Below are 20595 nucleotides of genomic sequence, written 5' to 3'. Positions count from 1 at the left end.
TCTTTAGGGCACCTGGATTTTTCAGAATTCTTCAGAAATTGAAGCATTTCCCACAATGCCATATGTGATGAGATTTTTTTTTTTTAAATGAAATCTGGTCAAGTAATTGCCTATTCAGAGAAAAATAACTTTTTAAAAAATGGAAAAGTATGCATCTCACTTGTGCATGTGATTATGCCTGTGTATGTATCATGCAAATCCAGTTCGGGTTTGAACTGGAGTTGTTTTTGAGTCCACAGCTAATTACACCACTCCTCAATCCTCCCCGCAACCCCCCTGCAAGCTACTCCCAGCCATGATTACAGTTATCTGAACTCCTGACGGTGGCAAAGAGCTGCTTCTTCGATTACTGACAAACCCAACCTCTAGTGAGTAGAGGAGTAGGTTTGCATGCAACAGGTTTTAAAAGCCTTTTTTTAAAAAATAAAATTCTTGTGGTCCAGCAAAACCGGGGATGAACGAGACCTTACGTAAGGTCTTTGCTGGGGCTGGAGTACACAGGTTCTTGTCTGAGTCCATGGCCACTGGGTACTAGAAGGCTCTTAGGTGTGCTGACGGGCCTCCTCTCTAAAACAGTATTGGAAAGAATGCTAGGTCACAGGCGTCCATATATCCGGGAATGAGATCGTTTCTGGGTATATGGACTGTATTTTGTTTGGAGTTCGGGAAACTGGAATTGCCTTTGGACCCAACAAAGATGGGCAGAATACTGCCACCTAGGAGAAGATGTAGGTCCTTGACCCTTGCCTGGGAATAATACCTCACCCTTGCCCTATCAGGTCACTAGAAAAATGGAAAAGGGGTCCTCTTGTCTTCCTGGCTTGTGCCTTTTAAATTAATTGTAAAGCAGAATATCCAGCTTGCCTCAGGTGACAGGTGTTTCAAAGGATGAGGAACCGGGGACTTCCGAACTTTCTGAAACCACTGTAATTTGCATATAATACTCTACTCTTAAGTGGAGGGATTGCTCTATATCTGAGAACAGAGGAGAGGGTGGCTGCAATGGACCTTGGCAGTGACCCAGTCAATATTGGGTGGAAGAATTCAAAGAATGGAATCCAGTGCAGATTTAGGGGGGAAATACACTGTGGATATTGGAAGTGTTCAGGGTAGTGGCGTTCATTGGCTGTTATTCTACAAGGCTAGTGTTCGCTTAGAAAGGGGAATAGAATTGTATTTTAAAAGCCCAGACTCTTAAGAGAAACTAGACAGGTATTGTAGAGGTAAGTGTTAGGGGGTAGAGTTATTCTAAATGTGTTTCCACTCCCATCCTAAGTGTCAGGGCAGATAACCTCTATTGCTGTTGGAAAGGTTTTTGATTTAATAAATGGGTGATATTTGATTGACTGGTAAATGTAGACTGTTGTTTTTTGTTTCTGCTGTTTGTTTAACAAGGTTTCAGGCTAGCTTGCTACACATTATGCTTCGGGTGGACCCCAAGCCCTTGATCTTTCTGCTCATCCTCCCAAGTGCTGGGATGATAAGCACATGCCACACAACCAGGTTGGGGTTTCTTAACAGGAAGGCATTAGAATAGCCAGTAGCAAATTCATCCTTGAATGTGTTTTTGTGTTTATTTCCATATAATATGTATGCTTAATGCAGGGAAATAGAAGCTACATTTTCAGCTGAACCAGAACCAGGAAGCATCACTTTGATAGAAAAGGACCCACCGCCCCAGTTTTAAAATAAGCTAGCATATGCAGGAGGGGTTCTGAGTTTCTTCTTCAGATCTGAATGTGTTGCCTAATTTACATTTCCAGCATTTTCAAGGGACATTACTTAAAATCATCCTCCGGTTTAGAACCGCTGTCTCCTTAAGGGGCTGGGAGAGGGAGTGCCAGTGAGCAAGGAGCATCTTCTGAGACAGGAAGCGCAGGGGACAGCAGCAGTGTCCGCTTCTGTTTTGCTGCTCTTAAACAGAGTAGCTATTAAAGTTGGGTGGGTGAGTATCCTAGATCTGGGACTTATGTTCTAGTGAATCCTTTCCTCTCAAGAGCCCAGGAAAGCAGGGAGGGAAAGAGTAAAGAAAGAAATATGAAGGCCCTTCTCAACAAAAATCTACTGAATTCAGACTTAATGACCAGTGGTGTCTGGTCTGTGAAGGGACAAGCAGAGAAAGGCCTGAGAGGGCAAACTAGGAGGTCAGGGCTAGGAGATGGGTTTGCAAGATTGGAGTGGAGGTCAGTGGGAATTTTGGGATGATTCCCAGTAAGGACTGACCATTGGTTGTTGACCCAGAGGATTGCCATTTGACTCTTTGACTGTCATATATGACAGGGACCAAATCAGAATTGAAACACTGGGTCATTCCCCCTTCAGGATTTTGGGGAATCTTTAGGGTGCCATGATGTCTTGTCAGTGTGAAGATTTGGAACCCTTTGTTCTAGAACATATCAGAATGTTCCTTTTTCATAGCTGAGGGAGATGTTTCAAATGCTATTTGGATCTTTAGGAGGGTGGGGGAGAGGGGCTGGTTCTACACCACATATTAAAGTCTACAAGGCTGTACTGGGACAAAGTACAGCTTAGATATTTACGGCCCATAAGTCCCACTCCTGTTGCCATGTCTGGTCTGGAGGAAGTACCAGCAGAGGACTGGCACGGGAGGGACCATATTGAGGTTTATTTATTTAATTTTTGCACCTTAGCCTTTAGAATGGCCTTTCAGATATCCAGAAAGTGTTAAGCTCTCAGCTCTACAGTTTTAAAAATGGGATTTGCCGAACTGAGAATTGAGACTCGGGAATTAGGACTAGAAGTTTTTAATCTGTCTGTCCTTGGATAGTGGACATCTGGTCCTCGTGGAGGGATCTAGGGACAAATAATAGTCCCCTCTCAGCTGGAACTGGGAAGGACACCCCTACGTTTGGCTGACAGACCCAGTTGAAGGTTTTAGGGGGAAGCCGGAGGTGCTTGACCTGTGGCTTCAAGCACTGTTGATGAAATCACTGGCTTTGGACATGCACTGTGGATTTCTACCGGTCTACAGAATCATTTGTCTGAAGTACTTGTTCTGTTTGACAGCTTGTTCTGATCCAGGGTAATTGGCGTTGTTAGGAGGACCTACTGTTTGGGGTGGGAATCTCAGGGCCAGTGTTTATCTAGACCTTTGTTCTTCTTTATACTTGCTTTGTTCTTGTTGTAACACACACCATGACCAAAGCAACTCGGGGAGGAAAGAGTTTATTTATTTTACTGTACAGGTTAGCAGTTTAACGTCCAGGGAAGTAAAGACAGGAACCTGGAGACAGGAACTGAGGAAAGGACAGTGGAGGGGAACTGCTTCCTGGCTTTCTCCAACCTGGCTTGCCCAGCCTGCTTTCTTACACAGCTCAGGACACCCCCTCCACCCCCCTGCCTAGGAATGACACCATTCACAGTGGCCAGGGCCCTCCTACAGCAGTCAGCAAATAGAAAAAGCATTACAGACAAATCCACGGGCCGACTGGATCAAGACAATTCCTCTGTCTAGGTTTCCTCTCCCCAGGTGACCCTAGGTTGAGTCAAGTTGATAATAAAAACTTTTCAGTATAATCATGTTTAAATTTACTACCCACTTGACGAAGAAAGAGTAAACACATTTTGAAAAGCATCAGGTAACCTCCGATTCTATTGTTCCCCGGTCTATTTGAAAATGTTGGCAGCCATTTTTGTTTCAACATGGAGGAGCATTCAACTTGATTAAGTTGCACTGCTGCTGGTGTTTTTAAGACATTGTTTTATGTAGCCCAGGCTGGCTTCAAATTTAATATGTAGCCGAGGATACTTCAAACTCCTGGTCTTCCTGTCCCCACCTCTCAAAAGCTGATGTCACAGGTGAGAGTCACCACACCTGACCAACATGTTTCTTTTCCACAGTGGCATTTCAAGGACAACACAGTGAGCTCTCAGATCCACAAGGCCAGTCTTTGAGCCTTGCCCCTCACTTCATTCCTATGAAGCTTAATTTTCCTCCATAAATATTTTCAGTAGGAAGCTCTAACATACCAATTTCCTTTTGTAAACAGTCACGGTGTCACATCCGATCACTGCACTGCCCCCCCCCCCCCCAAGCCTCCCGACACACGGGGGCAGGGACACTTTACTCAAGCAGGAACACAAATCCTAGCTCTACCCCTCTGTGGAATATTCAGTTCTCACCTTTCCCCTGTGGAAAATAATATAAAAGTATAAACAAGTTTGTAAATATTTGACTGAAGCTAAGAGGGAGCTTCGACTTGGAGGTCCCGCCCACCCCCCCACATTGCCTCTTGAGGGGCTTCATTCAGCCTTTGTGCCTGTGGAAGAGGCTGCGTTTGCCCTGTCACTTCAGTACAAATTATGCTGATTGCACCCCTCCAACAATTAGCATGTTTCAGTCTCTGCATTTCCTGCAAACTGTTGATTGAGTGGTTGATCATGATCACATTCTGTTTTTAAAGAGAATGCTGGGTAGACATTGTATCTCTTTAGTAGACCTTTAAGTATTTGCCATGACAACAGTGTCCTTCTAATAGGTGCCTTTGGACAGATACCTTTAGAAGCACTCCTGTCTGCCTTTTCTGAGAGCTGTTTTTCTATTGGTTTTTCTACCGTGAGTGACATTTAAATTAGCCACTAGTCTGCTCTGTTTCTTTTGTGCCAGGAGCTGGGGATTTGAAGGAGTAAGTACCCATTTCCCCCTTGCTAGTTATCTGTTTGCAGAACTCGCTCTCTCGTTTCCAATCAATTCTGGCTGTGACAGGGACTCACCTACTCTCCACCATCACTTCCTTTTCGTGCTGAAAGTCAGCCTGCATCCAGTGTTGAGGGGGATGCCTGGTCATGCGCCTCTTTCTGAAGGGATGCATGCCCGGGGAAGCATCTCAATGATGTGCTCAGGGCAGCTTGTCTGTGGTCTTTGTTCTAAAGGTCATTTGTCTGATGGAAAGCCTCAGCCTTTCCTGTCTTTGCTCAGGTATCTTTAATATTCTTCCTGTTTTGTCTTTTTGCCGTAAAGTGCTGTCAAAGCCAGACTCCAGTCTGATTTTCTTTTGCCTCTGATTTGGTGGCACATTTACCTAGATCCCCGTCGGGAAGCTTTCTTTACTGTGTGCAGGACAGCCATTTGTAAGTGTTGACTGTTCCAGTTAGTCTTCCTGGGGAGGAGATCGAAGTCTTGACATAGAATCGAGCATGGCTTTCATTTCCCCTCCCTCAAGAGTTGTTGAAGGTGAAAAGTTTTCTTAGTTCTCCACTGGCTTCAGTGCCACCAGCAGCATGTGTTGGATAGTCTCTCTGTCTTCCAGACCTGCCATTTTCTCAGAAATCCTTTTAGTTCCTTTATCATTTGTTTAGAGTCAATTTTTTTCTTTCTAGTTCTTTTAAGCCCCAGGGTTCTTCTGTGTCTTTCAGACTGGCCTCAAATTCTGGCTCTTCTGCCTCCGCCTCCCAGATCCTGGGATCACAGGAGGGCCATTGTACTCCGAGAGGAGTTCTTGTTTTTGTTCTTGTGTTCTGTATTTAATCCAGTTGCTCTTTAGTTCTTTCACCGACTCTGGAGATCTCCATTTTTTTCCTCAACACGCTTCCAAGTTTTAAAATTATTTACTTGTATATGTCTCTGGGTATATGCATGCATACATGTATGTGCACATGTATGCTTTTGTATGTGTGAATGAGATCAGAAGAAGGCACTGGGTGCTCTGGATTGTTCTCCACCTATTTCTTTGAGGCAGGGTCTCCTCAAGGTCCTTGAATCTGCAGCTTGGGTTTTCTCTGATAGACTAGAAGTCAGTAATCCTCGGCGGTCCTGGCTCCTTCCATGTTCCCTCGAGTCTGGGATTACAGGTGTGCGTGGGATGCCAACTGTTGTTACCTCTCTAGAGGCAGTGGTACCTGAGAGAATGGAGCCGATAAATGAGGCAGACTAAAGTCTTATGCTGTCTGCTCAGACTAAAGTCTTGCGACTTTATTGATTTGTTTTTTATTTTTAATAGTCTGAAGGTTAAGAAAGTCACATGGATAAATTCTCACGAGTTCGTTGTATCCAATCACAAGGACAAGCACATGGAAAACACGTTTTACCCTAGAAGCACATAAAGGATCGTGTAAACATTTAATTATACCAGCAAGCATAATGAGGAATATGAAGTAAATTCACTTCTGTCCGCTATACCTGGGAGGAGCAGGAAAACCTTGTTATGTGGGTGTTGGGATCTGAGCTCTAGTCCTCATGGCTGCAAAGCAAGTATTCTTTTTTTTTTTTTCTTTATTAACTTGAGTATTTCTTATTTACATTTCGATTGTTATTCCCTTTCCTGTTTTCCGGGCCAACATCCCCCTAGCCCTCCCCCCATTACCACCCTCCCTCCAACAATCACATTCACTGGGGGTTCAGTCTTAGCAGGACCCAGGGCTTCCCCTTCCACTGGTGCTCTTACTAGGATATATATTGCTACCTATGGGGTCAGAGTCCAGGGTCAGTCCATGTATAGTCTTTGGGTCGTGGCTTAGTCCCTGGAAGCTCTGGTTGCTTGGCATTGTTGTTCATATGGGGTCTCAAGCCCCTTCAAGCTCTTCCAGTCCTTTCTCTGATTCCTTCATCGGGGGTCCCGTTCTCAGTGCAGTGGTTTGCTGCTGGCATTCACCCAAGTATTTGCTGTACTCTGGCTGTGTCTCTCAGGAGAGATCTACATCCGGCTCCTGTCGGCCTGCACTTCTTTGCAAAGCAAGTATTCTTAACCAGTGAGCTATCTGCTCAGCTCCCTGTGTTAGTGTTCTGACTATACTGCTCTCTGTGGCTTGTTTTATTTGCTTAATCGTGTGTGTGTGTGTGTGTGTGTGTGTGTGTGTGTGTGTGTGTAGAGGGTAACTTTGAAATGCTATTTCATAATTTAATTTCGGATCCTTCTGAAGTTTATTTTTGTTGATCTCTTAACAAGTCTATTTGTTATGTGTGGAGGTCTGAGGACGACTTTTCAGTGTTGGTTTTCTCCTCCCAGGGGTCATTATCAAGCAAGCCTTCTTAGTGTCCCTTTGGTGGTTTTGGTTGCTTTTGCTTTTTGAGACAGGGTCTCACCATGTATCCCTGGCCAGCCTGGAGTTCATTATGTAGATCAGGCTGACCTTGAACTCCCAGAAATTCAGCTGCCTGTACCTTCTGAATGCTAGGATTAAAACCGTGATTCACTGTGCCAGTCTTTTATTTTTATTTTTATCTTTTTTATTTTATTATTTTTTTTTTGAGGTAGGTTTCATGTACGCCAGGCTGGCCTCGAACCCACAATGTAGTTGTGGTTGGCTTTCAGCTTGAGTCTCTTTCCATTACTTCTTGCCTACTGGAATTACAGGGCCGTGCCACCAGCTGAAAGACTTTACTTTCTATATCAGAGGTGTCGCCTGCTTTTAGTTTCTCTTAAATAACTCTTTGGAATTCAGTAGTAGCTCTCTTGTACTCTGGGGAGGGCAGACCAATACCATCTCCTAAGTATGGCCGGCCGGAGAGCTCTGCTCTTGTGTTAACTAAGGGATAATCTTACTCTGCCTTTCATGCCTCTCCCTAACCCTTGTCCCCAGGTCTTCCTTCTTCTCCTTGCCCCTATTCTGTCCTTAGGTCCTATCCCTAGCTCTGTCTACCCTTGTGGGGCTTCACCTGGGGTTGTTAGTTCGGAGGGATCAATCTCTCTCACTCCAGAACACTCCAGCACATTGAATATACATGAGTCGCAGTCTCCTGCACTCCCTGTCTGTGTGGTTCTTCTCAGAACAAACTCTGGGCCGAGCCATGTTTGCTGCTGGTAGTTTGTCCCAACTCTCACACAGGGCTGAGATGTTATACGCTGGGCTCTCTGCTCATTGGTTCACACAGGCTGTGATGTCATATGCTGGGCTCTCTGCTCATTGGTTCACACAGGCTGTGATGTCATACGCTGGACTCTCTGCTCATTGGTTCACACAGCGCTGTGATGTCATACGCTGGGCTCTGCTCATTGGTTCACACAGGCTGTGATGTCATACTCTGAGCGACTCCCACATGGAGTCACACGGGACTGTGAGAATGTGATGTCATACACCCGGCGCCCGGCACGCACACCAAGTCATGCAGGGCTATGAGTCTTTTGAAGTGTTGAATTCTGTGCTGTTCGCCCAGATGTTGAGATTCATCAGCTGTGTTACCACTCCTGAAGCCAAAACAGCCCCCAAACTCTTCAAAGTCACTTTTAACCTTATGGTTCTGTTAATTTATGGATTTGCCAAGCCTGGACCAAAGTGAAATATTAAATGACTGGCTGATGCCTTTGAAAATACAATTTCCTTTTAAAATACAATTTAAAAACATTTGTCGCTGGAGACCAGAGTTGCGTTTGTAAACTATCTGAAAACAGATCTGTGTGAAAACAAATACTTCCTGCCCCTCTGATATCAGCTGTCTGAGCTATTGTTTACGGCAAAGCGTTATGGTAGAAATCAGGCAGGAGAGCAGGAAGCTCTTTAGGGAGTTGTCTTTGAGGACCATTTGTAAGAACCAACATTCTTTGCCATTGTCTGGTAAAAGATTCTTGAGTTCTGAAGGAGACAGTCTTTTTTTTTTTAAGTTTTGAATACCATATATACCATATAATAAAGGTATCATTGCTACCTAATTGGGCACATTCTCACCCCATCTCTTACACCCCTAGTGGAAAAATTTGCATATTTCTAATTATAATAATTTGAAAAAATGTTACCGATTGACATATTAATTTAAATTTCCAGAAATCTTAAAATTTTCTTCGTCCAACTTGGGTCTCTTCTACTTGGTCCTGATTTCAGTTCTCACACTGACAGGTTTCTAGCCAGGGGTGGAGGTGAGCGAGGGCCTTAAATGCCTTTAACCCCAGCACCTGGGAGGCAGAGGCCAACTGGTCTACATAGGGAATGCTGGGATCAAATGGGCTCTGTCTCAACAAACAAACAAACAAACAAACAAACAAACGTGCTTACAATTCTAGAGTGGGCTTCCCTTCCACACCCTCAGGGATGGCCATAGGAAGCTGTGTGGAAAGAACTGGAACTTTCTCAATGGACGTACTGGATGGTTTGTTGTTCTTGTTTTTCTCAGTCCTAGAGAACAGTAAATCGGTTTCAGGCATTTTTCTCTTGTTCCCTACAGCACTGAGATCATTTTACTTAGGATGAATTCCTTGCAAAAAGGAAGCAGGCTTAAATGTGTGGCTCTGAGTGACTGTCACCCCAGAAAAATTAAGAGAAAAGTGAACACTCATTAAGCAAATTGACAGCAAGCAGCCTGATGAATGTTGAATCAAATCTGAATCCACCAATCTCGTCCATTAGTGTGCTTTTACACCAGGGCAATTGTTTGGGTCTAATCATTTTCTATTTTGCGTATTGAATGTGGAATGGCTACAGAATTAACCATTGCAGGGTAATTATCTGATTAGCAATTGAGAAAACAGTCACTGGCTGGTATCTGACCACTCACCAAGAAAAGCTTGGTGGGTGACCGACGGCCTTGGGTGCAGGCTTCTGAGGGGGACCCTGAAACCGACCGTTGGGAGCCAGACATTTACTAGAAGGGTTATTAGTGCTACAGACAGACAGACCACAGCACGGTGAGCGCTCTGAGGATGGTTCAGGCCCCAGTGTCACAGACAGTGTGATGGGGTTCAGAAGAGACAGCAGTTTCCTAGGGCAGCCGGGGTCCCTTTTCAGAGTTCTCTGAGGAAAGAGGCAGCAAGGTTCTGCATCCATTGCAGGCAGCATTTATTTCTAGTGGAGAGAGGTAACAGTCCTGGTCAAGCACGGCCCACGTGAGGGGGACCCCTGTGTAAGGGGACCCCTGAGCTCCATATTGTACCCAGAGTGGGCTAGGAGACCCCAGAGCGGGAGCATGGGAAGACGGAGTGCCAGGTCCTCCGACTCACTGAGCCAGATTGAGGTCTGATGCGCTGCAGAAGTTGTTCTGGAGTCCTGTAGCTGTGACTGGTGCATTCTGCAACATTTCCCACTTGAAAGCTCGGGGATCTGAGAAATCTGTGCATGACTGGCTGCCAAGGCTTGTCAGGGGGACCCAGCGCGAGGCCGATTTCTAGGTGTAAAAGCCAGGCAGATTTGCTCACTCAAGAAAATCTGTTTCTGCAGGTTCTCCCCGAGTTCCAAGATAGAGATCCTGGTAAGGTTTCTTGCTACACCAATGGCTAAGTGTCCTGAGTCTGAGGGTTTTCTTTTGTCTTGGTTTTTCCCCACTAGGCGATGGACTACTTTGTAGGGTCAGGGGCTACCATACCAGTTCATACACTCTCTCCACCAAATCATGGTTTCCAGTCCCTTTATTTAACTAGGCTGTCAGGGGAAGCTGCTGCAGGCTGAAGGCTGAGAAGGGGTCAGAATGTCTGGGCTTCATCCCAGCCCAAGGCTCAGGGCCCCTTGAGTCCCTTGAAGTTCAGACTGGGTGCTGTTCTCAGTTCTCTATCTGGCAGCCTAAGAAAGATAGATGGACGTTTCAGTTAGTCGGGACAGGAAATCAGACAGCTACAGTCCTGGGCGCTGTGCAGAGGTTTCCAGAAGCATGCGTGTGCGGCTGAGGGAGGCAAAGCAGAGGCCTTGCTGCAGGTGATATTTTCATAGGATAAATAGGGTTAGTACCTGCCTTGATGCCAACCTTTCAGAGGCTACCGCCCACCCAGCATTGCTCACGTACGTGGAGGTATACAGATATCCCCTCGGGAGGCCAGGTTACCTCCTGCTTATCACCCACAGCTGCCTTGGCTTCCATAAAGATATGGCATCTGCTTACTGCTTGGGGCACAGTGCTCCTCCATGACTCCCTGGTGCACCCCACTTTCCAGCTCCTGCGTCTCCCCTTACAATCCTCTTTCACCCCTAGGGTAGATCAGGTCAGCTCCTTTGTGCTGCCTGGTTCTTCACACTTCTCACAGAGTAATTATATAAATGTGTAATTATTGGTTTGTTGCTCAACCGGGAGCTAACTATAAACAGCGCGCGTGAGCATGGGGAGGTCTTGTACACTGTTGCTCCAAGGGCCCAGCACACAGCGAGACTTCAGTGTGGTATTTTTGGGTGATGGGGATGGAGGTAAGTCTAGTCTTTACCCTTATTTCAAGGACATCTGAGCTTAAGGATTCTGCTGAGTTTTAGGAAGGCTGCTGTGGTGTAGCTGGTGTCTTGGCTTGGTTTTAAGCTCAGTTCTGGCTGTGGGGTGTCTGAGAGAACAAGCTCTTGATGGTCAGTCCTCCAGGGAGATGGCAGAAGGAGACCCTGCACTTGGAGATCTTGGAGATGTCGTGATGTGGAGTCGGAGGCCAGCGGCCTGCATTGGGAAAGGTGCTGGGAAAGTTTTCATGGAAACGAGTGCTATCTTGTCTCCCCCAGGGCTTCTGAGCACAGCCACCCACTTGTGCCCAGAAGTGGAGTAGTGGGGTATCCTGTTCTTTCCACACAGTAACAGAAGAGAGACGGAGGGACTAGAAGGATGGATTAATGGTTAAAAGTGCTTTCTGCTTTTCTAGAGGAGTCAGTTAGGTTCCAGCAACCAGTTTAGGTACCCATAACCAACCACCTTAGCTTCGGGGGCCCAGTGCCCCCTTCTGGCTTTTGAGGGTGTGTGCACATGGACAGACAGACAGACACACACACACACACACACATACATAGGCACACACAACACACACAAATAAAAACGTAAAGAAGCACCCAGTGGCCTGCTAATTGGTTTTGCCCTGGCTAAAACTTCCTATTCCCTTTCTAGAAGGTGACAGCTTGGGAACTACATCTCAGCAGCTGCAGCCTTAGATGGGGGCATTTTTCTAAAATAAGAGACTGAGCCTCATTGGTCTTTATGAGGGGAGTTGGCAGTGACATTCATGCACGTCATTTATAAAAACAGCGTAGCCTTAAGAAGTGTTTTCTTGTGAAGATGGCGTTTCAAGACCTCAAGAGTAAAAATGCTCACGTGCTTATGGGAAATCTTGCTTTGAGTAGTGAAACTAGCAATCTGTTGACTACTTGGAATCATTGCATGCACACATACTCTGTTTCCAGTGCTGAGAACTGAAACAAGGGCCTCCTGCCTGCTCTCCAAACACTGCGGCTGAGCTACACATCAAAGGCCCTCGACATTCTTTCTCATACCTGTTGCAAGATTCTGCTTTGGTTTAGTAAATTAGGAACACCGTAAATTTAGGAACAAACGCTTTTTTAAGAGGTGTGTGAGAACTGTAGTGTAGGGAGCTGATTAGGGCTGTTGGTGCCCCAAAGGGATGTGATTTTTGTTTCGCAGTGGCCATTGTTTTAACATCATCAAGTACCATTTTCCTCCTAACTTCAGGGAATGCTGCATCATCTCCCCTCCAACCCCCAGCCTTCCTGTTTGCTCGGCTCAGGGTTTTCTTGGTACTTTCTTTGGCACTCTGGGTACCACCAGGTCCTTATCTTCTGGCCGTGACATCACATCTGAAAGGAATTAGAGGGGGTGTGTGGATCCTGAACAACTCCATGCATGGCTTGTAGACATCTCCACTGAGGCCTGAGAGGCCAGCTGGCTTCTCTGAAACTTCACTGCTTTGGTTGCCTCAGGATCCCCGTGTGGCCCCAAAACCTACTTTGGTGTCCCTGTATTCCTATGGTGTCACCTGCTTACCCAAGCTCAGGGCAGCATCTGTCACTTATACCCTCTGGTCTGGCTTCTGGTCTAGACATTAAAAAGGGCTGTACCCCCACCACGCCGCCATCCGTCCCCACTCCCGAGAACTTCAGGCTACAACTGCTCACTTTTCATCCTTGCTTTTTTCTGGGGATGAGCACATGCAGGCCACCCAGGCTGAGCCTCTGCCCTTGACCAGAGACTATTTTCCTTCCTTCTGGTAAGGCTTCCCACCAAGAAGGGTGCTTTGAGTTCCTCAGGGAGCCCCCTTAAGTTCTGCAAGTTCTACACAGACTTGCTGTCTTCCTGGAAATCTCTAGCACCTACAAAACAGATTCTCCCCTTTGGCAAGGTAACAGGAAGACGGGAGAGATGGGCTCACCAAATGGTTCTCTGCGGGATTTGCCCGGGGCCTGTTAGCCAGGGCTGCAGTGTACGGTCGCCCTGGAGTAGAAGTCTGTGGCAGAACAGTTTAACAACTGCCTCTGCCCTTTCCTCCAGCAACTGCCTCAGGTACAGTTTCTTGTGGGAAACATGACTGCTTTCGTCCCCGCCTCCGTAAGATGACATCTTGACAGTAGAAACAGAAGGAAAAATTTCCTGTTTGCAAGTTGTGTGGGAAAAGGGAAGGTACAATTTTCCTTATTTGACAGGTTCCTTAAAAGTAGTTTTTAGAGTATATTTCTGAGGAGAATGTATTGACTTACCCATTATGAAGAAAATTAGCATACCCGTCTAGTTTAGTCAAGTGTAATTAATGCGGAACATCTTTCAAAGCTGGGAAGTCAGAGAGGCCTCTCCAAAGTGTTGATCACAGTTGAAAATGCCTCAGGGAAACCATCCAAATGTCAGGATGAGTAGAAAAAAAAAAGAAGTGTGGCCCAAACGAGCGCTGGAACGTTAGCCTTGAATGGGGATGGGGTTCTGACATGGTACAGCATGTCTGTGACACTCCAAGGGAAACATGTCAGCCACACAAGAACAAATAGCGTATGCGGACTCTTCTTCAAGGTACCCAGAAGGCCCGGTTTGTAGAGAGATAGAAAGCGGGCTCGGGAGCCCGGGCAGAAAGGAGTGTAGAGGTACTAGCTGCTGGGCGGGGAAGATGGAAACGTGAGGAAATGAACAGTGATGGTGACTGCCCAGTCACACTGAAAGATCCCACGCAGAGAGACCCTTACTCAAGTCTTGGGAAATCGCGGACCCCAGACACAGAGAGACCATTTTGGATGTAATAAGCAAAGGCGAGGTTTATTACGGAGACCTATTACAGAGATCTCCGGGCCGACACGTATCCCGCGCAGGAGACAGAGGTGTCGGCCCCGAAACTCAAAAGTCAGAGGGTTATATAGAGAAGGCTAGGGGGTTTTGGCGTGGTTACATACAATTGGCTCATTCAAACATAGCAGTGAGAACAAAGCAGAAAGAGTACGTGCTAGAAGTCAGGGGCTTATCAGGGGCTGGAGGACACCTAGTTGAAATATGGCCCTGAGTGAGCTGGGGGGAGATGTCTTCCTGCCAGACGTCCCATGAATCAGTCTCATTAACTCAGGCTGGTTCCTGCATTCCTTTTTTTATGGCTTGTCAGTCCTGCCTGAACAGTGTTTCCTGTGCTCCTTTATCTTTATGGCCTGCTAGTCTTGGCTGCAGGGCTTAGCCCTGGGTCTGTGGCCTTTTGGGGTTTATTTTTTTAATTTTTATATTTTTAAACCTAGAATTTATATAATTTTCTTTTCATTCCTGTCTTCTCCTATTAAATAATTCTAATCTTAGAATTTTGATATCAAGTATTATTTGGTCTCACCAGTTGTCCTAACTGACTGGTACTGTTGTCTCAGAACCATCAACCGCACAGCACCCACTCGATTTTTAACAAAAGCAATTAACCTGTTTGTCACGCAGGAGCCAAAAACTAAAACCAAGAAAATTATTAATAATGGCCCAGCTGTAGCAGAGAGTAGGGTAGTCATCCAGGGAGATCTACTAAACTAGCTCTCGAACTATCTCTGATGTGTTTTTCTGTCTGTCTGTCTTTTGTCTAACCTTTTTTTAAGTTTATTTATGGAGTCTTTAATTACTCCTGAATGGTCTGTATAGAAGCAACATTTTTCTTTCAGTATAGCACACAGACTCCTTCTTTAAGGAATATCAGGTCTAATCTTTTCTTATTTTGAAGGACTACCTCTGAGAGGGAAGTTAGGTATTCTTGGAGGTCAGCTAAAAAGTCTTTGGCATCAGGATTCTATCTGGACACTATCTAAACCTATATACCAAGGTCATGACTGTCTTTCAGAACTTCTAAACTTATATAGGTTGTGATCCCTGAGGCACAGTCCCAAGAAGTGTTAGGAGTACTAACATATGTAATGTTACATCATTTGTAATAGAAATCAAGCCTATCCCCACACCTATCTCGATGGAACCCAGGACAAACGTGACTAAATTTCCCTCTAGGTCCCAGCTCTCAGCCCTAACAGCTAGTACACGGCTGGTGAGGGCTGAGAACTGACGGCTGTCAGGGTGGTCAGCAGCACCAGGTATGGTCCTTTCCAGCGAGGATCGAGTGTCTGGGCTCAGTGTAGCTGCTTCCGACCTGGAACTGATGGGATGTCTCAGGGGTCTCCGGGGCATAGGCTGCTGTCAGCTGTGAGCAGATTTCTTTCTGTATCACCTGTAGGTCTTTTAGCCTGGCACACAAATCATTATTACTATGACATGTTGGTTCAGTAACATCATCTAATACAGTCAGGGGAGCTGAGGCCCCATATAAGATCTCAAAGGGGGTAAGGCTGAATTTGGAAGGGGTATTTCTTGCTCTGAAGAGAGCAGGAGGGAAGGAGTGTCACCCAGTCTGTGCCAGTCTCCATGGTCAATTTGGTCAGGGTCTCTTTTAGAGTTCTATTTATTTACTCTACCTGAATTGAGCTTTGAGGTCTGTAAATACAATGTAATTTTTAATCGACCTCTAAATACTTGGCCACACCCTGGCTTACCTTGGCAACGAAAGTAGGACCGTTGTCTGACCAGATTACCTTGGGCATTCCAGACCTGGGGAAGATTTCTTTCAGTATCTTCTTGATGATTGTAGAGGCCGTCTCTCGTTTGGTGAGGAAAGCTTCTATCTATTCCTGAAAAAGTATCTACAAGCACTAGGAGATACTTGTGATTATATTTTTCTGGTTTTATCTCAGTGAAGTTCACTTTGACTTTTTATTAAACTCTCTAGGTCTCTTTGTCTTGTTTGTTTGTTAAGCATTTGTTTACTGACGTATCTTATATTTTTTACTGTCTCTCTTGGCTAAAATCTTAAAGTCTATTACATATACCTTAACTACTTGGACAAACTTTTTATCTCCTAAATGAGTCCATTTCTGTATTTGGCAAAGTGAGTCTTTTCTTTGTTTTCTGGGGAGTATAGCCTTCCCCTCAAGTGTGTCATTGTCTTTTTATCTTTTAAACAACTTGGGCCTTTTCTAAGTGAGGCCATCCCTTAGTCTAATCCTAGTTCTCAGTGGCTGTCTCTTGCAGGCCTGTAACCAGGATAGGCTCCTGTATAGCCATTTCCCGAGCCACTTTATCTGTTTTGTCACTGCCCCATGTCACTGAATCTCTTCCCTCCTGTTTTCCTGGGCAATGAATAGTACTCACAGTTGTTGGCTTTATCAGGGCATCCAAGAGATGGCAAAGGCATCTGTGGCGCTGATGTGCTGGGGGGGTAGAGGTTCAGCCATTCTAGATGACATTGTGTTGTCCACCATGGCAGCACCCACTTGTCTCTGACCTTCATTCATGAAGAGAACTGTTCCTGTCTGTGGACAAGGTCCTCGGCTTTCAGCAGGGATCAATCAGCCAGTCGCAGAGGTCTTTCCTCCACCCATGTGCTTCTGTCAGTGTTTGACACTCGTGCTGTGGTGGCTCCAGGTCCGGATTGGGCAGCAAGGTGACCAGATTGTCCCCAACCGGTGGAGAATCTAGTCCATGGCAGCTGACCAGTGGTCCCATCTTTGGACACTCTATCAGCCACTCTATCACAGTTTAAGTCCTGGATTGGGTGATAATTGTTAGTGCCCGGCTGGCAGGAACGGTGTGTTTCAGGCAGAAAAGCACTAAGCCATTCAACTCCCAGCATCAGTTACTGGTGTACTGAGACAGGTCTTAAGCTCCACATACACAGTCTATAGATATGTATACACATGGCCTCATCCAGCCATTTCAGCCCACGCAAGCCAATTTGGAGAGCAATTTTCTCATGAGCAAGGGATGGGGGCAGTCAGGGATGACTATGAACTAGTGGGTTACCCGGCCCACGCCAAGGTCCACTGTTCTTCGGGCAGTCCATAAGTATTGTTCGTTGTAAGTAGCTCCTTGCACTCAAGGTCTTTGGATATTGGCCCACAGGGGGGCATAGGAGCACAGAGCATTGGGTCCCTGTATCCACAAAACAACTGGGCGGGCTTCCCTTCTATCTCTGTGTATAGCCAGCACCAAGAGGCTCTCCAGTGTCCCCTCTTGTTCTTTCTGGGGCAGTCCCTGACCCAATATCCTTTTTCTTCGTATTAGGCACACTGATCTTTAGTCAGGAATTCTCTTCTGTTGCCAGGTACTATCTTCCTAGGTTCCCTAACTACTGTGGCCAGTATATGTTCCTCTCTCGTCTTTTATCTCTCTTTATCTCTCTAACTTCCTCTTCTTTTTGTCTCTCTTTTTTTTTTTAGCTTTCTGTTCTTTTTACCTCTTTCTCTGTAACTTGTACTAACTCTCAGCAACTTAACTTAACCCTTTAAATTTTTGTAACTTTTTCTTCATATCCTTTCTTTATCTTAGCCAGATTGGTGGGGCATTTTTTAGCCCCTCAGAGACCCACCCTTGGAGCCTGGCGGCAGACCTGGCACTCCCTACCTTTAGGCGTCTGAAAAGAGCAGGCAGAAGTGAGGGCCTTCCATCCATCTCTGGAACACTTTTTCTGGCCTCTAGTAGGATTTTGTCTTTCCTCGGTGATAAAGAAGACCTGTAACAGTTACTAACAAGCATCTCAAATGGGATGGTGAGAAAACAAGAGAATCTTGAGAATAGAGGTCCACTGAAGAGGGCAAATAGCATTTAGTCACACAGCTAAGCCAGGAGGCTTTCTTGGGACAAAAAGACCTTGTGTCTGTGAAACAGAGAAGTGAGCAGAGGGGCAGTCTATCTGTTACAGGTTGTCTCTCTGGACTTAGATTTTCCCTTAAGGAGTACCTTCCTTTAGTGTCAGCTCAGTGGCTTTATCGCTCAAGAGACCCATCCTCTAAATGGCACTAGGCTTCCAGTAACAACTAATAACAAAAGGGTGGAGAGACGATTAGAACCTGGGTGTTAGATACTAAGCAGCTGACAAAAGAATTGTAACCAGTTCACCTGGGGCTTCTTGTCTCTTATATCTAATAAAGAGATTGTTAATACTATAGTACCAACCTTTAATAAAAAAAACTATAGCTCTCTCCATGTCTCTGAATATCAGGACTGTAGTAGTAGTCCTTTACCAAACTGTCTCAGTGGGCTAAGGGCCCATGGAAACGAAAACATTAATCCTGACCTCGGCCACAGCCAAAGCCTGAATTCTAAATTCAAACTGGCAAAACAAAACAAAGTTCTTTACAGTTTGTTGTAGATTCTTTGAAACTATTTTAGGGGCTTCTCTGCCCCCCAACCTGGTACATTTCTACCACAGGGGCAGGAACTGGCTGCTGTGGGGATAGGATCAAAGGCATTCTCCATGCTAATGATGACCAGTGAGAAAAGTAATTTAATGCTGGAGACTGGCTCCTCTCTTGGAATAGGGCCAGCAGATAAGGCAGGCTCCTTAAAGAACTTCTCTTAATGAGCACCCTCTTTCTGTGAGCAAGAGTTGAAGGTCTGGTCACTAAAAGCAGAAATTCCTTTCTTGTTCTTGTTTTTTTTAGAGTCCTCTCCCACCTCACTTTTAGCCTTTTTAGATCATTCTTCATGTAGCATTTCTAACACAGCCTGTCCCTTTTTTATAGCCTGTTGACAGCATTTCTGATCTTTTAGGCAGCTATGCACTAAGTGTCATACCGGCTGAAACTCCGCCTTTAAGATTCCTTGTTCCCAGGCAAAATTTAAATCTTCCCCAGCTTATCACAGCTGTCTACCGTGAGATTCCCAGAGATAGCGAACCAAGGTGTAGCAATTTACTAAAAAATCTCTCTATAGTGTTTCTTTTTATCTTAAGCCTTTTCCTTTTAAACAGCTCCTGAAGAGCCAGAAAAATTGGGTGAGACTTGAGAAGTCCCCATGCTCGCTGCAGCAGCTCCGCAGCTAATTTCGCTCCCCCCTACTGTGTGCTGCGAGCACAAGCACAGATAAAACACTATGTTTTAAAAATTAACGTTGGCTATCAACCAACACACTGCCACTAGAGCGGGGTCCATAAAATTAAGTTTCTTACTCACTATACTTGTTTCATACCGGAGGCCTAATCTGGGGAACTTTTTTATTTATGAGCGGTTTCTTCCTCAAGGCTTTTGTTAATGTCTGTTTACACAACTGTTAACAGCAGCTAGGCTGATCAAGGGGAGTAAAGGGTGGCGCCTCTCTCCTTGGGAGGAGGCTCAAGAGAGAAAGACAAAACTCCCTGGCAGAAAACAATTTTTCTCAAGCAAATTATTTTTAACTCTTAACTTAAGCACCAAGAGGACCAAGTAAAACTCTTTGACGAACAAAGCAAACAGTTTCATGATTTCAAACACAGTCGTCAGTCCAAGATTCAAACACAGTCGTCAGTCCAAAATTCAAACACAGTCGTCAGTCCAAAATTCAAACACAGTCGTCAGTCCAAAATTCAAAAACGAAACAAAAGCCAAAAAGACACTCGACAATACCACAGAAAACAAGCCAGACAAACAATATCAAGACAAAGCATCTTATAACCAACTTTCACAGATGCCTGGTACCTTCAGTACGTGGCCCAAACTGCAGCTTAACCTTAGCTGCTTTTGGGATGAGATGGACCATCTGATTCCACCTCCCAACAGGATTCCAGAGTGTCCTCTTGTCCTAACGACTAAGCACACTTGTCCGTGCCTATATTTAAATAGGCAGCCGAACTCGACCTCTGACGGAGTGGGATTCCTCGTCCACTCCCGCCTAGGTAAAAGGAGCATTCCATCTCCTTTGTTCCAGAAAACCAGAGTCAGGTCCTCCTGACTGTCCATAGCCGGGCTCTCCCGACTGTTCTCCGCCCGTGGAACGTCTTCCAGGGGCTGCAGCCTTGCGGGCCCGGGGCGTCCCCCCTTCCGCAGCCAGGGGGTCCTCACGGACCACAAAGGCAGCTGCACTGAGTGGGGATACACATCCACTCTCCTACAGGGCAGGAATACACATCCACCCTCTTACCACAGGGCAGGAATACACATCCACCCTCTCAGCACAAGGCAGGAACACACATCTGCCCTCTTACCACAGGGCAGGAATACCCATCTGCCCTCTTAACACTGACCAGTACTAAGACACACATATATACACACACGGCGGAACCAAAACAGAGACAGACACAGACTGACAATTGCGGCGCCGCTCACACAGAAACACTCAGACAAACATCCAACTCACCTCCAAGGGGTCTTCGGAGTCTGGGGTAGTCGCGCAGATCCCGGACGAGCCCCCATAAATATGAAAGATCCCACGCAGAGAGACCCTTACTCAAGTCTTGGGAAATCGCGGACCCCAGACACAGAGAGACCATTTTGGATGTAATAAGCAAAGGCGAGGTTTATTACGGAGACCTATTACAGAGATCTCCGGGCCGACACGTATCCCGCGCAGGAGACAGAGGTGTCGGCCCCGAAACTCAAAAGTCAGAGGGTTATATAGAGAAGGCTAGGGGGTTTTGGCGTGGTTACATACAATTGGCTCATTCAAACATAGCAGTGAGAACAAAGCAGAAAGAGTACGTGCTAGAAGTCAGGGGCTTA

General features: G+C 45.8%; 1 protein-coding gene and 1 long non-coding RNA gene across 3 annotated transcripts in view; one reads left to right on the top strand and one right to left on the bottom strand.

Moving 5' to 3' along the window:
- The window catches only part of Kit (KIT proto-oncogene receptor tyrosine kinase), an 82647-nt gene that overhangs the window by 7879 nt on the left and 54173 nt on the right, over positions 1-20595 (top strand).
- On the bottom strand, positions 13856-20284 carry LOC148001306 (uncharacterized). The gene is made up of 2 exons (XR_015637394.1): positions 20234-20284; positions 13856-15312 (listed from the first exon to the last, which is right to left on the bottom strand). It is a non-coding gene; the product is annotated as an uncharacterized LOC148001306 (long non-coding RNA).

The sequence above is a fragment of the Rattus norvegicus genome, chromosome 14, assembly GCF_021556685.1.
Source record: "Rattus norvegicus strain SHRSP/BbbUtx chromosome 14, alternate assembly SHRSP_T2T, whole genome shotgun sequence".
Taxonomy (NCBI): domain Eukaryota; kingdom Metazoa; phylum Chordata; class Mammalia; order Rodentia; family Muridae; genus Rattus; species Rattus norvegicus.
Note: the sequence above shows the minus strand (reverse complement) of the source record. Positions and strands in the feature narration are given on the sequence as shown.